This window comes from Macaca thibetana, chromosome 15 (assembly GCF_024542745.1).
Source record: "Macaca thibetana thibetana isolate TM-01 chromosome 15, ASM2454274v1, whole genome shotgun sequence".
NCBI classification, from domain to species: Eukaryota; Metazoa; Chordata; class Mammalia; order Primates; family Cercopithecidae; genus Macaca; species Macaca thibetana.
Genome location: NC_065592.1, coordinates 93,310,423 through 93,327,465, shown reverse-complemented (window position 1 = coordinate 93,327,465; position 17,043 = coordinate 93,310,423). Strand labels below are relative to the sequence as shown.

The following is a 17,043-nucleotide window of genomic DNA, read 5'->3' as shown; positions in this document are numbered from 1 at the left end:
AAAAACAAGTGGTACAAGATGTGGCCTGAGTGGTTACAGGCCCACATGTGATTAGCAATAATATACACTGGGAATACAATGAGGCTTTTAAGTAGGGAGTGTCATCATTTGCTTTGCCAAAAAAAAAAAAAAAATTTACCTCAAAAATAACTAGATAGTTATTTACTGTGTATCTCTTCCCTATCCCCTGACCTGGTGTTATCTCTCTCCCTGTTAAAAATTCTTAGCTCTTTCAACAGTCATAGCTTTCTCATAACACACTTTTCCAGGCCCCTATTATTTTAACCATCCTTAAGACTTATACTATTTATTTCCCCAGATCCCAGAATTAAAGACTTTATTTTCATTATAAATATGACTTACCAATGTATATGAAGGGAGCCTGTCAACTTATTAGAGCACTGGGTAAGTATTAGCTGATTAGAAAAAAAAATATTATTAAAAGTGAGTTTAGTTATGTTCTTGACTTTTGCTGAGCTGGGGCTTAGTTAATGTGAAATATGGTGAAGTCAGATGGTTTTAATCTTACATTTCATTTTTGTGGAATTGGATTCTTGTGTCTGAATTCAAACATTTTAAAAGTTGTCTGGTTGGTATTATCAAAGAGTTTTTATCCTAGATATCTTTTACTTTGAAAGCATCTAGGTAGATACGAATCACCTTTCAGAAATTGCTGTGATTAGGAATCAGATGTGAGTGATTGTGAAGTATTTGAGTGAACTTTGGAAATTAACACTAGAATTCTGACACTGTCAAAGTGACCTATGGAATTTCAGTCTTTGAGAGTTTCTTAAAATTATTTCCTGCTGTTCCATACCAGAGGCTCTAGAAAGAGAGTTTTGTTATAGAGAGGGAAGAAAGTATCTTGATTCTGTGCTAAAATACATAAACAGTCCTTTGGCTAAGTTGGATTTATGACAACATACATGTGGAACCTGGAAATAAGGAATAGATTTGAAGTCAATAGAGAAATCTGTGAGAAATATTTTTAAAAGACTTATATTTGCATTAGAAGATATCTGAGAAATAAGATAAATGATTTCACTTGAAAAACATTTCTCAAAAATTAATATACACAAGGGCTACTCTTTCTGGACTTCTTTTTCTGTAAGCAAACTTAAACCTTACTGTAATAGGGTTTTCTTTGTGTGTAGATGAATCAAATCCTAACTTATTGAGAATTTTGTCCACAAATATGGATGAATTTAATTTGATGTTTCACAGGAAATCTCTTCTATGAAGTCAGCTCTGTTAGACTAAACTCAGCCAAGTTTAAACTCAGCTAACTCTAACATGGCTTATTTGATCATTTGAGCAAAAATTTGAAATTAATGTCATCAAGGAAAATGTGTCATGTTTCTATTTCTATGGATTCCTCACAGTAGTCCAAAAATATTGACTGAATTTAATGCTTTTTTTACTGAATAATCATGCAGTTCATATTAAGTGAAAACTAGGGGAGAAAGTAGATCTCTACTTCTGACTTTTATCTTTGCTGGCAGGCATAAGTATACATGCGCATGCACACACACTCTCTCACACACACACATACACACCACACACACACACACACAAACACACACACCGGGGGAGAGAGAGAGACACACACACACACACACACACAGAGAGAGAGAGAGAGAGAGCACATTTTCTACAAACCAATACCATGAAACAAAATAGTGCCTCTTCTTTTTTTCTTCCAAGACCTTCAAATGCAAGTAAGGTTAAGAGTCTTTGGCTCTTTGTCTACCTTTTAGTGCAAATTACCTTTAAGATGAGGGCCCTTACCTTAATCATAATGGATTTAGCCTGCCCTGCTATATGATACTGACAACCCATGTCTTATTAATGAGTATTTCAAGCATCCATTCCTTTGTATCTTGTCTTATATGACAGGAAAACACACCAATATATCTTTTCTCCTCAGTTCATCACAGGTTTTGACAACAGGAGTGTGAGCAATGACAAAAAGGCTTGGAGATTAAAAAGATGGCTCTGCTGCTCCACAACATGTCTCAGAATCTCCTTTCTTGAAATCACAGGTAACTGATCACCTTACCATTGCTAAAGTCTGTTTAAAAGCAGACTTAAATTGCCAATGGAGTCAACAGCAATTAATTTTACTATACCCAACATGAGAAGAACTGATCAAAATCCATGTTTCTAAAGGTCTGACTACAAAAGCAAATGATTTAGGCACTGTTCCGTATCAAGAATCTTTCATCATAACCATAGAATACTGTCTCTATAAGCCTGTGAAATGCCATAGAAAACATTGGAACATAAAATAGTTCCAATCTATTATTTTTAGCAAAATTAGTGGCAATGTTTGCTGATTCTTAGCAAGATAAATACCCATATCACCTATGGTTATTTCTTTCTAATATAATAGTGGTGGGTGATTGCTGAAGATAACTTTTTTTTTCAAGCCAGAAACTTGAGGGATCAACTTGTCTTCTCTTTATCTGTCACAACTTCCTGTCTACCCTTTAACTTTCTCTCTCTCTCTCTCTCTCTCTCGACAATTTGATTGACTCTACATCATCACAGTCTTTGGAATTTTTCAATTTTAATTCATGCTTATTGTACCTACCATATTTCAGAGCACCACCATCATTCTCTAATGTTACCTAACTGGTCTCCTTGCCTTTCTTCTTGAAGCTTCTGCAGTTTATTTCTGTATTCATCACATGTTAATCTTGTTTTTAAATCAATAAACATTTTTAAAAATAGTTTTAAATTTACAGAAGAAATGAGCAGAGAGTACAGAGTATTCTCATATTCTCACCCCTGCCCCACAATTTCTACAGTTATGAATATTTTATAGTCATGTGGTTTGTTGTAATAAGCCAATATTGATACATTATGATGAACTAAAGTCCATGATTTAAATTTGGATTTGCTCTTTGTATATTACAGTTCTATGGGCTTTCACAAATGCATGATGTCATGTAACCACCCCTTACAGTATTATACAGAGTAGTTTTACTGCTCTAGGAATTTCCAGTTCTTTACTAACTTATGTCACAGCCCCACTGTGAGCCCGCAGCAACCACTGATTTTTTACTGCCTCTGTAGGTTTGACTTTCCTATAATGTCATATAATTGGAATCATACGTTGTGCTGCCTTTTCAGACTGGCTTCTGTCACTTGGCAATATGCACGTAAGGTCCCTTCATCTCTTTTCATGGCTTGGTAGCTCATTTCTTCTTAGCACTGAATAGTATTCCACTATATGATGTCTGAATGCTGATCTCTTCATTCGCATATTGAAGGACATGGTGATTGCTTCCAGTTTTTGGTGAGTATAAATAAAGCTGTGATTAAAATCTCCAGGCATGCTTTTGCTTTGAATTTAACTTGGTAAATACCTAGAACTTCAACTGCTAGATTATATGATATGGTTATGTTTAGGTTTGTAAGACTCAAACTTTCTTCTAGAGTGGCTATATCATTTTGCATTTCCACAGCAATACATAAGAGTTCCTGTTGTTCTACATCCTCGCAAGCATTTAATATTGTCAGTATTTTGAATTCTAACCATTGTAATAGGTGTGTGGTGGTATCTCATTGCCGTTTTAATATTTTATTCCCTAGTGACCTATAATTTTGAGTGTTTTTGTGTGTGCTTATTTACTATATCTTCCTTGGTTAGATGTCTGTTCAGATCTTCTGTCCATTTTTAATTGAATTTCCTATTTCGTTATTGCTGAGTTTTAAGAATCCTTACATGTTTTGGTTACAAATTCTTTATCAGACATGTGTTTTGCAAATATTTTCTCCCAGTCTGTGACTTGTCTTTTCATTTTTAAATAGTGTTTTTCATAGAGCAGAGGTTTTTATTTTAATAAAGTCCAACTTATCAATTTTTTTCTATCATCTATCATGGTGTTAGTGTTACATCTAAAATTTCCTCACCAAAACAAAGGTCACCTGGATTTTCTCCAGTGTTATTTCTTAGTTTCATAGTTTCAGGTTTCATAGTTTTGAACTTTAAATTCAGGTATACGATCAATTTTGAGTTAATTATTATGTAAGGAATAAAGTCTTTGTCTTTATTCATTTCCTTAATGTACGGATGCACAACTTTTCTAGTACAATTTATTTGAAAGACTATCATTTCTCCATTGAATTGCTTTTGTTCCTTCAAGAAAGATTAGTTGACTTGGTATGTGTAGGTATATTTCTGGGCTTTCTATTTTGTTGTATTGACCTGTTTGTCTATTCTTTCTCATCACATTGGCTTAATTATTGCAGCATCAAAGAAAGTATTGAAGTCGAGTATTCTCAGTCTTCCTACTTGGCTCCTCCTCCTCATCATCTTCTGTTTTATGTTGGCTATTCTAGGTCTTTTGTCCTTCCATATGGTTATAATGTATAATTATACACTATTTTAAACCTGTTGGATTAGATTTGCTAATATTTTGTTTAGAAATTTTGCATCTATGTTCATGAGAAATACTAGTCTGTGGTTTTCCCTTCCTGTAATGTCTTTGGTTTTATTATTAGGGTAATTCTGGCCTCATTGAATGAGTAAAATGTGTTAACTCTGCTTCGATAGTCTGAAAGAGCATGTATAAATTTGGTATAATTTCTTCCTTAAATTAGTAGAATTAATCAGTACAACCATTTGAGCCTGTGCATTCATTATTGACAGGTTATTAATTATTGATTCAATTTCTTTTATAGATATAGGCCTATTCAGATTACTTATTTCTCTTATAAGTTTTGATAGTTTGTGTATCCAAAAAATTCATTTCATCTGTCATCAAATTTATAGACAGTGTTGTTCATAATATTCCTTTATAATCTTTTTTACTATTCATAAGACCAGTAGTGATAACCATTCTTTCATTTCTGATATTAATAATTTATTTATTTATTCTCCAACTTTTTATTGGATAGCCTAGCTGGAATTTTGTCTATTTGATTGATTTAAAAATAAGAACAAAACAAATAAAAACCCACCAAATTTGGTTTCATTGATTTTTTTTTCTAGTGATTTTACATTTTAAATTTTATTGGCTACTGCTATAATTCTTATTATTGCTTATTTGAGGTTTAGATTGTTCTTTATGTCTCATATTCTAATGTGGGAGTTTATTGATTTTAGATCTTTCTTCTTTTTTAATATATGCAATGAATACTATAAATTTCCCTCTAATCACTGCTTTTGCTGCATCCCATAAATTTTGATAAGTTGTATTTTCATTTTTATTTCGTTTAAAATATGTCAAAAATTCTCTTAAGATTTCATCTTCAATCCCTACATTATGGAGCAGTATGTTATATAATGGCCAAATATTTTTGAATTTTCCTGATAATTTTTATTGACTTCTAGTTTAATTCCATTGTGGTCTGATAACATACTTTACATAGTACCCATTCTTTTACATTTGTTCAGGTTTGTATAGTTTCTATTCCTTTAAACTTATTAAACCCAGAATGTGGTCTATCTTGGTGAATGTTTCCATGTGAGCTTAAGAATAACTTGTGAACCAGGTGTGGTGGCTCACGCCTGTAATCCCAGCACTTTGGAAGGCTGAGGTGGGTGGATCATGAGGTCAGGAGTTCAAGACCAGCCTGGCCAAGATGGAGAAACCCCATCTCCGCTAAAAAGACAAAAACTAGCTGGGCGTGGTGGCGGGTACCTGTAATCCCAGATACTTGGGAGGTTGAGGCAGAGAATTGCTTGAACCTGAGAGGCACAGGTTGTAGTGAGCTGAGATTGCACCACTGCATTCCAGTGTGGGTGACGGAGTGAGACCCTGACTCAAAAACAAAACAAAACAAAACAATAACTTGTATTCCTCTGTCATTGGAGTCATTGGATAAAGTATCCTGTGAATACTGAATAGATCAAGTTCATTGAAACTCATGTTCAGGTCAACTCTATCCCTGCTCATTTTTTAACTTCTAAACCTATCAATCACTGACAGAAAGGTGTCGAAGTCTCCAACTATCACAGTGAATTCATCTATTTCTCCTTGCAGTTCTATCAGTTTTTTGCCTCATGTATTTTGATGCTCTGTTGTTAAGTACATACACATTAAGAACTGTTTTACTTTGGAGAATTGACCCCTTTGTCATTTATGTAATAACCTTCTTTGTACCCCATCATTTTCCTCACTCTGAAGTGTTTTTTGTCTGAGATTAATATAGCTACTCTAGCTTTCCTTTGATTAGTATTAACATGTTTTAAAAATACATTCCTTTACTTTTAATCTGTCTGTGTCTTCATATTTAAAGCTAGACTCCATCTTTTAATTGGTAATATTTAGACCAGTATTAAAACATAAAACGATTGTTACAAAGTTGTATTAATATGTACCATGTTTGTAAATGTTTTTTTTTTTTTTTTTTTTTTTTTTTTTTGAGACGGAGTCTCGCTGTGTCGCCCAGGCTGGAGTGCAGTGGCGCGATCTCGGCTCACTGCAAGCTCCGCCTCCTGGGTTTACGCCATTCTCCTGCCTCAGCCTCCTGAGTAGCTGGGACTACAGGCACCCGCCACCGCGCCCGGCTAATTTTTTGTATTTTTAGTAGAGACGGGGTTTCACCGTGGTCTCGATCTCCTGACCTTGTGATCCGCCCGCCTCGGCCTCCCAAAGTGCTGGGATTACAGGCGTGAGCCACCGCGCCCGGCCTTGTAAATGTTATCTGTTCATTTCACTTGTTTCTTTTATCTTCCCTCTTTTTCTGCCTTCTCTGGTTTTGACTGAGCATTTTATATGCCTCGATTATATCTTCTTCATGACATATTAATTCTATTTCTTTTTAAATACTTTTATGTGGCTGCACTAGAGTTTGCAAAATACATTTAAAACTAATCTAAATTCACTTGCAAATAACATGTGAGGGACAGTGCAGGCACCTTACAATATAGCATTCCTGGTTCCTCCCTCCCTAATCTTATAAGGTTGTTGTCTTTCATTTCACTTATCCATATGCTATAATCACCCAATACGTTATTGTTTTTGTTTTGAACAAATGATTATCTGTTAGGTGGGTTAACAAGAAGAGAGAAGGAATCTATTTTATTTTTACTTATTTCTTTTCTTATGCTTTTCCTTCCTTTATGTGGATCCAAGTTTTAGACCTGCGTCATTTCCCTTCTCCCTCAGGATTTTAATATTTTCTTGTCGGGGAGGTATATTGGTGATAAATTCTCTCAGCTTTTGTTTGAGAAAGTCTTTATTTTCTCTTACTTTTGAAGGATAATTTCACTAGATATAGATTTCTAGGGTGGTGTTTGTCTTCCTTTCAGCGCTGTAAATATTTCACTCTGCTCTTTTCTTGTTTTCATGTTTTTTGACGAGAAGTCAAGTGCAGTTCTTTTCCTTGACCGTCTAATAAGTAAAATGCTTATTCCCTCCCCTTCTTACTTCTTTCAAGACACTCTCCTTTTCTTTGGTTTTCTGAAATTTGAATATGATATTCCCAGGTATAGGCTGTTTTTTTCTTCTGTTTATCCTGATTGGATTTTTTGGAGCTTCTCAGATCTGTGGTTTGATGTATATCATTAATTTTTGAAAAGTCTCAGCTTGTATTACTTTAAATTTTTTTCTCCTATCTCTCTTCTCCTCTTTTCCAATTACAGACATTTTATACCTTTTTTATATTGCCCCATAGTTTTTGGATATTCTGTTCCTTTAATTTTTTTTTTTTTTTCATTTTAAAATTCACTTTGGAAAGTTATTATTGATGTGTCTTCAAAATCACTGATTCTTTTCTTGGCTGTGTTCAGTATATTGAAATAGGTGTTCATTTTTGTTATACTGCTTTTCTTTTTTGCTGCATTTTTTTATTATTATACTTTAAATTTGGGGATACATGTGCAGAACATGCAGGTTTGTTACCTAGGTATACATGTGCCATGGTGGTTTGCTGCACCCATCAACCCATCATCTACATTAGATATTTCTCCTAATGCTGTCCCTCCCCTAGTCCTGACCCCTCAATAGGCCCCAGTGTTTGATGTTCCCCTCCCTGTGTCCATGTGTTCTCATTGTTCAGCTCCCACTTATGAGTGAGAACATGTGGTGTTTGGTTTTCTGTTCCTGTGTTGGTTTACTGAGAATGATGGTTTCCAGCTTTATCCATGTCTCTGCAAGGACATGAACTCATCCTTTTTCAAGGCTGCATAGTATTCCATGGTGTATATGTGCCACATTTTCTTTATCCAGTCTATCATTGATAGGCATTTGGGGTGGTTCCAAGTCTTTGCTATTGTGAACAATGCTGCAGTAAACATATGTGTGCTGCTTTTGCTTTTTTACATTTCCTTTTGATTCTTAAGAGTTTTTTTTTTCTGTTCATCTGTTCTTTCATTTGTCATATCTTTCCATTAGAGTCCTTAACGTATTTATCACAGTTTTTAAAGAGACCTTCTCTAATAATTATACTATCTGTGTTATATCTGAGTCTGGTTTTGATGCTTGTATTGTCTCTTCAGACTGTGTTTTTCTTGCCTTTTCACATACCTTGTAATTTTTTGTTGGAAGCTGGACATTATGGATCAGATAATAGCAACTGAGGTAACTATGCCTTCAGTGTGAAGCTTTATATTGATCTACCCAGGAGCTTGCCCTTTTTTCATGTTTCTATAGATGAATGTGAGAGAGGATTTAGGTTCCTTCAGTTTATTTCTTTCATTCCCTGTTTTGTTTGTGTTCCTAAGAATTTTTAAATTAAAAAATTTTTTAAAAATTTTAAATATGTCTTTAAGGTCTTTTGATTTTAATCTACCATCCTTATACTGAAGCCCTGCTGATGTGGTGATCTTGGAGGGGAAAACATTCCATAATCTTACGATTATGTCAGTTTTTACTGGGCTTTAGTCCCTGGGCTGTAACTCTCCAATAGATTTCTTAGTCTGTTTTTGTTTTTTGTTTTTTTTTAAACCTCTCTAGACATGAAGGCTAGTGTTGGCTCTGGTATTTAACGGTTTTTGACAGGATAAGCCTTTCTTATGGAGAACCTCTGAATATATTTCAAAATGCTTACTTTTGTATTCCTCCTGCCTGAAACAGGAGGGTGTTTTTTCTCATATTTTCACTTTGAGGGCCTAGTAGGGTTCTTGGAGCTAAAATTCACAAAAGCGTGGAGATTCCACCCAAGACTGAACTGCTTAGATTTTTTTTTTTAAGTTTAACAGCATATGATCAATTAGGAAACATATTCACAACACCTATGATATAGGAATTAATAGTATTGATATATAAAGAGCACAAGACAACAATTTCAATGAAAATTAGGACAAAAGACATGAATAAGAAATGTACCTGAAAGACATACCTATAAATGTATTTTAAAAGTTTACCTTTGCCAAATTTTAAATTTTATCTTATTGTGGTTAGAGCACTTAACATTAGATCTATTCTTTTAACAAAGGTTTAATTGTGCAATATGTCTTGATAACTGTAGGTATGATGTTTTACAGCAGATTTCTAGAACCTATTTATCTTGTATAACTGAAACCATAGCCATTGATTAGCAACTCATCATTTCCTCCTCCTCCCAGAGTCGGTAACTGATAGGAATACTGACATAGACTGAATATGTCCTTTCATTCAGAGCCTTTATAAATAGGATTACTGCCCTTATAAAAGATGCCCCAGAGAGCTCCCTCGCTCCTTTTGCCATAAGAGAACTCAGCAAGAAGGTGGCTGTCTATGAACCAGAAAGGGGGCCCAAAACTATGTATGCCAGCACGTTGACATTGGACTCTCTGGCCTCTGGAACTGTGAGAAATAAATTTCTGTTGTTTACAAACCACACAGTTTATAGCAGTTTGTTGTAACAGCAGCTTGAACAGACAAAGACAAACACTTAAATAGTAATTTTGATGAATTGCTAAAGGCTGAGTATAATCTAGCTTGAAAATTACAAATTCCAAAGGAAAATATCCCCAGAATTTTTAACTCTCAAGCTAGCCTATGCTCACCCTTCAACAATTTATCAAAATTACCATTTAATTATTTCTATCAGTTACTGCCTTCAGGAACTTCTCTGCTCCTAGGAAGCTGATTTTAACTGTGGTTTGAGGTATTCTCCTCTCTCTGAAGATTGGGGGGTTGTGGTTTGCCCTGTGATACCAGTTCTCTGATGATTGAGAAAAGTCATTGGTTTTCAGTTTGTTCAGTTTTTTGTTGTTATGAGGGTGGTAGTGATGACTTAGAAGCTATTTATGTGTTGCAGCTGAAAGTGGAAGTCCTAATTTTTTTTCATCTAATTTTTTTTAAGTAATGGCTGTGCTGAAATGTAATTAACATTCACATGTCAAAATTTACATATTTGTAGTGTACAATTGAATGATTTTTAGTATATTCATAATTCTCTGCAAGTATTGTGACAATCAATTTTAGCACATTTTTATCACCTCATAAAAATGCCCATGCCCATTATCTATCACTTCCCACCACTATCTTCCAACCTGGATAGCTACTAATCTAATTTTTGTCTTTGTAGATTGGTCTGCTCTAGACATTTCATATAAATGGAATTATATCATATATGGTCTCTTGTGACTGTTTTCTCTTACTTAGCATAATGTTTCAAGATTCAGCCATGTCACACTTTCTTTTTATTGATAATAAAAATAATATTTAAAAAGTGGAATAATAGTCTATTGTATAGATGTAACACATTTTCTTTAGCCATTTGTCAGTTGATGGTCATATGAAATATCTCCACCTTTTGACTATTTTAAATAATGCTTTTCTAAATATTTGCATATAAGTTTTTATGTGGACATGTTTTCACTTCTGTTGGGTATTTACCTAGGAATGAAATTCCTGAGTCATATGGTAACTCTACATTCAGCCTTTTGAGGAACTACCAGAATGTTATCCTAAGCAGCTGTCCCATGTTGCATTCCCGCTTAGTGTGTGAGGGTTTCAATTTTTTTCCACATCCTTACCAACACTGGTTATTTTCTGATTTTTAAATTATGGCCATCCTATTGAGTATGATGTGGTATCTCATTGTGGTTTTTATTTGTGTTTTTCTCATTGCTAATGATGTTGAGCACCTTTTTATGTCTATATTGGCCATTTATATACCTTCTCTGGAGAAATATCTATTTATGTCCTTTGCTTATTTTTAATTGGGTTATTTATATTTTTGAGTTACAATAGTTTTCTCTTTATTTTAGATAAAAGTGCCTCATCAGGCCGGGTGTGGTGGCTTATGCCTGTAATCCCAGTGTTTGGGAGGCCAAAGCAGGTGGATCACTCGAGGTGAGGAGTTTAAGACCAGCCTGGTCAACATGGCTAAACCTTGTCACTACCAAAAAATACAAAAATTAGCAGGGCATGGTGGTGTGCACCTGTAATCCCAGTTAGTTGAGAGACTGAGGCAGGAGAATTGCTTGAACCTATGAGGTGGACATTGCAGTGAGCCAAGATTACACCCCTGTACTCCAGCCTGGGTGACAGAGCAAGACACTGTCTCAAAAAGAAAAAAAAAAAAAAAGTGCCTCATAAGATTTGCAAATATTTTCACCCAATTTGTGGGCTGTCTTTTTATTTTTTTATAGTGTCCTTTAAAATTCCACTTATAGTATCATTAAGAATAATAAAGTATTTAGAAACAAATTTAGCAAAAGAAGTATGAAACTTATACTTTGAAAACTATGAAACTGTGTTAAAAATTAAATAATCAAAATTAAAAAAAAGAGCCTCATATTCATGGATTGAATTTTTTTAAGTTGGCAATACTTCCCCAATTGATTTACAGATTCAACACAATCCTATCAGAATCCCAGCTGAATTTTTGTAGAAACTAACAAGTTGATTCCACATTCATCTAAAATTCCAAGAAACACATAATAACCCAACAAACTTGAAAAGGAACAAAGTTGGAGGACTTTGTTATACTAATAACAAATAATAATAAATAAATAATACTTCATTATTTGCAAACTTACTGCAATTAAATAGCAATTGAGAAAGTATGGTATGGCTTGAGGATACACAGCTAGATCAGTGGAATGGAATCTAGAGTCTAAAATAAACCCATGTGTCTGTGGTCAATTAGTTATTGGCAAATGTGCCAAGACTATTCGATGGGGGAAAGAATAGCTTTTTCAACAAATAGTGCTTGGATAACTGACTAACCATGTGTAAAAAACAAAATTGGACTCACACTTCACATTATATACAAAAATTAACTCAAAGATTCAAATCTAAGAGCTAAAACTACAGAACTCTTAGAAGAAAATAGGAGTAAATCTTAATGACCTTGGATTTATCAATGAATTCTTAGAATAACACCAAAAGCACAAGCAACAACAGCAACAAAAATAGATAAACTAGATCACTAAAAGTTCCAGTCAACAGAATCTGATAACATTACTTTTTGACTCAATATTTTTCAACAGATTCTTATTGACTAAGAGCATACTCTTAAGCATATCACATATGCTTTTGCATTAAAAGATGCCATCCTAAAGAACTCAATATATTTTAATTTAAAATAATATCTACCTACCTATTTACATCTTTATGTATTAATATTTATTTTTCTAGCTGTGGATGAGTAGTAGTATGGGCATATTTTAAATTGCTTACTTTTATACTTATGATGTTTATTACTTATAAACATATATTCAATAATAAAAGTTCATATGGTCTTCAAATTATAAAAATAAATGTAATAATAACAGTGTAATCATTTTCATTCATCACAGGCTTACCTTATCCTGCTTAGTACATTTATCAAACATTAGTCTTATAGGCTGGATTCTTTTGAGAATGTTTTACACTCTACATTCCACTTTTTAAAAGTCTCTGATTCAGGAAACATTTATTATTTGGGTTTCACTGGGTTGCAAAGGGATTCAGGAAACTCAAAGACAGTGAAAAGCTGTGAGCACACCCCTGGGATTACATTGAAGTAAGCACTCTGAAACTGCAAATCCACTACCCTTTAAATTAGCACCTGCTTAATCAAAGTCATACGGCCTGGGAGGGAGGCAGAGAGAAGATGGTTATCTGTGATTTAACAGTGGTTAAATAGCCATACCATTATGCACTTGCAATGCTTGACTATTTTCTCTATCCATATTTTTTAAGGATTACTATATTTCCAGCATTGTAATTATCATTGTTTATACAAAAAAATATACACAAATTCTCTTCTCTCTTAGAGCTTGTAGTCTGGTCTAGTCTAAGACAAGAAAATAATCAACTATAATAGAATTGTATAAGCACCATAGTAACACAAGAAGAAGATGCCTTTGGAACATGTAGAGGAGATATCTACGTACATTATGTGAGAGTGAAGAAATCTGTGCTGATGGAACATACACCTGAGGTAACATCTGAATATTGGTTAAAAGTTAATAGGCAAAGAAGAGAGAAGGTTGGTGTTGGGGATGCTATAAGAAACTACCTGGATCTTCCCTTTGGGACTTATTTCCCAGCTGCCAGAGCTCTGGTGACTGAATGCCTTCAGCTGTCAGTGTCCTCAGGACATTTCCTTTGGCAATTTCCATATGCCCTTTTGTCAGGGGCAACCTACTTTCATTAACTGCTCTCTGGAGGAACATAAAGATTAACCCACTCTGCACAACAAGTGACAACTCTGAAAAGCTTTCATAGCTTCAGAGCTTTCTATGAATTTAATTGTGGTCTTTGTTGAGACCACAACATCCCCCAACATTTCTGCCTAGTTATCTTCTCTTCCTTCCTTTTCCCTTTCTCTCTGTATCTCTTGTCCCTAAGAGAACTCCTAATATATTCTATGTACTCTAATATGTGTCTTTAAAACCTGCTTCCTGGAAAACCCAAACTTTATCAGCTGGTACCAAGAGTGGTGTGATGGTACAGATACTAAGATGAGATGCAGGAGTGAATCACATATCAATTGGCTAGTGATGACGACTCCATCACTGATGGTAGCTGGAACATGCATACCTCCTTGCACAAAGTAAGTCTTTAATAGTTAAAATTTTTATCAATAGTGAATAAAGAAGAATATGCCAGTTGTTTTAGTTACTGTTGTTTAACAAACTACCCCAAATTTTATGCTTTAAAACAGGGTTTTTTGGTTGCCTGGGCTTAGCTGGAGAGTTATAATTTAGGAGCTCCCATGCTGTCGCTCTCTGGTGTTGACTGCAACTGCCAACATCTGACAGTTCAGTTGGGCTAGATGTTTAAGGTGGCTCACTCACCTGGCTGGCAGTTGATATGCTCTGTTGGCTGGGAGCTCAGGTGGGGCTTTGAAGTGGTCTCTGAGGGAATGTGGTCTCTGCTTGTGGTTTGGGCTTCATGTGACATGAGGTCTAGGATCAGAGAATGATCTAAGAGCTAGTGTTCTGAGAGGCCCAGGCAGAAGATAAAAATCTTCTTAGAGCCTTACATCTAAAACTATGTAGCAACACTCCCATTGTATTTAATTCGTCAAAAGCAAGTCATAGGACCAATCCAGATTCCAGGGAAAAGGACTACACAAGGGTGTGAATACTGAGATAGGTGTTTTGCTGGGAGACCACTTTAATATCTAGCTACCATGCAAGGGGCAATCTATCAAGTATTTGAGAAATCTGTGGGTGTGAGGGAGAGGGGAAGGGATAATAATAACTATAAGAAGAGTGAAATTGGGTGGCTGGCGCTAAGCATGATTAATGGTTTGGAAAAAGCTATAAAAAGCAGGGAGTGTTTAATCAGCAATTAAATACTGAGTATAAAAGCCAGAAGCCCTGCTTAGTAGCATGTAAAGAGGCTCTCATCTTAGAGGAATGGGAAATCATACAATATTTTATCCTAAGGACATAAAGCTATAAAACAAAAGGATACAGGGGTAGTGGAACCCCTCATGTTCCCATTTATTTTTCTAGTATGGATCATTTAAAATCTAGATGAACTCTGAAGGAAAACAGTAGACTACTGTAAATCAATGGACTATTGTAAACTCAATACTGACAAAATATAATACTTATACTAGAACAGATTAACATGACCTCAGGAACATGGTATGTGGCCATTGAACAAATGAATGCTTCTTTTCCATCTTATCCATAAAGAGATCAGAAGCAGTTCATATTCACCTAGAAGAGAAGAATATACATTTATGGCCTTACAGGCCCCAGGGCTATATTAACTCTCCCACCTACTGTCATAATAGTCTGAAGTGATGTGGGCTGTTTGGGCATCTCAGACAACATGACACTGGTGCCTATATTGATGTCACTATGCTAATTGAACCAGATGATCAAGAAGTAGCCAATAAGCTGAGGCCATTGTTGAGACATATATGCCTTAGAGGGTGGGAGATTAATTCTATTAAGCTTAAGTGGCTCATCATGTTAGTAAACTATTTAGGGGTCAATTGGTCTGAGACATTCTATGACATACTCTTGAAAGCAAAAGACTCGTCATTGCATCTCACATTACTTTCCATGAAGAAGGAAGCATATAATGCCCAGTGGGTTTCACTGGGTTCCAAAGGCAACATACTCAACTCCTGGATTTACCAATACCTCTGATATATTAAATGGCATGGAAAGCTGCCGAATTTGAGTAGGGACAAGAGTGGAAAAGGGTTATGAAGCATGTCCAGGTTGCAGTTCAGGAGGCCCTGCTGTTTGGGTTATATGATCAAGAAAATGTAACATTGATGATATTTGTGGGAAGAAAAGATGGCATGTGAAGTTAAGATAAACCCCAATAGGAGAAGCACTATGTACACTATTTGGATTTTAGTGTAAGAATTTGCCATTGTCGGTGAAAAATCATACATCAGTTGAAAAATAGTTTCTGCAATAATATTGGGCTCCAATAAAGATGAAGGATTTGGCTATGGTTATGAAGTGACCATAAGGCCACAACTGCCCATCATTAACTGGATTCTAACATACTTATCAAGTCAGAATATCTAGCAAGCTGAGCAACAATCCATAGAAAGATGGAAGTGGAGGATTGGGCATGAACAGGACTGGACAGGACAGATAAGAGGTACAAGTTGGTGACTCAGACCTTCATATTATCCACCTCTCTTTCACCCATGCCTCTCCCTAACATCACTCCTTTTGTGATCCCATAGGGGCTCTCAGCTGACTGAAAAGGAAAGGATGGCTTAGTATGTGGATAAGCCAAAAAACAACTGTTCCAAAACATCCCCACACAAGGATAGCTTTGAAAGACAGCAATTTGGAAAGATCACTGATATGGGCAAAGTTTTACACAGAGTGGAAAGAGAAGTGGCCAATGGTTAGTATATATACAAACTCATGAGCAGTGACAGACATCTTAGCTAACTGATCTAAAAGAAAACATTGTCAGTAAACATGAATTACCAGCTTTCTACATGTTGCTCTGGTATTGACAATCCTGAGGATTACTGTACTTATACCCAGAACAATATTTGCTGGAGTCCAATTTATCATTTCTCAGGATGAGTTCTTTGCTGAAATGACGGCATACACAATTCACACAATTTAATAGAATTTAAGGGTGCTGATTGGTCTCCTCAATGGATGGTTCCATTCTGGGAACTCATCATTGATCTCAGTTGCTAGAAAATTAGATATTTGAAATTAACATCTTTGCTGTTGATCCCATGTATAGTTTGCAGACAGAGGCTGGCTGATGCCAACTGGTTGAGCCTCTGTCATCAGCCAGACCCATGTAGAAAGCTGGTAATTTGAGGTTATAATGCATAATTATATATTTTTCTGCTTGTCAGTCAATGCAGGTTCGAGGCTAAAATTCATAACATGATAAATGTATTTACTTTGAGAACCCTTTGAATGCATCTAGGTAATTCATTTACAATCTAATTAATGTTACTGACCTTCTAGAAGAGTTAGAAAAGTCATCCTAGTAGGCAAATTATAACCAAATCTGCATATACAAAACTGGATTCGAATCAAAACACCAAGGGCAATGGAGAAAATAAAAAGTAGAAAATACACACAAATAAAATTTTAGCACTGAGTATTAATTTGGATGGAGCATATGTTATACCATTATTTGAACTAATTTGTTGCTTAATTTATTAGAATTCTTACTCAATTGCATTGTACACCTTTACTACATCTCT

General features: G+C 35.1%; 1 long non-coding RNA gene across 2 annotated transcripts; it reads left to right on the top strand.

The window, feature by feature from the left end:
- The first annotated feature begins 317 nt into the window (after positions 1-317).
- LOC126937348 (uncharacterized) lies at positions 318-16,434 on the top strand. 2 transcript variants are annotated; one of them, XR_007719697.1, is made up of 6 exons: positions 318-405; positions 1,928-2,042; positions 11,153-11,237; positions 13,148-13,314; positions 13,801-13,929; positions 16,045-16,434. It is a non-coding gene; the product is annotated as an uncharacterized LOC126937348 (long non-coding RNA). The 2 variants fall into 2 exon arrangements; XR_007719698.1 differs by lacking the exon at positions 11,153-11,237.
- The last annotated feature ends 609 nt before the right edge of the window (positions 16,435-17,043 follow it).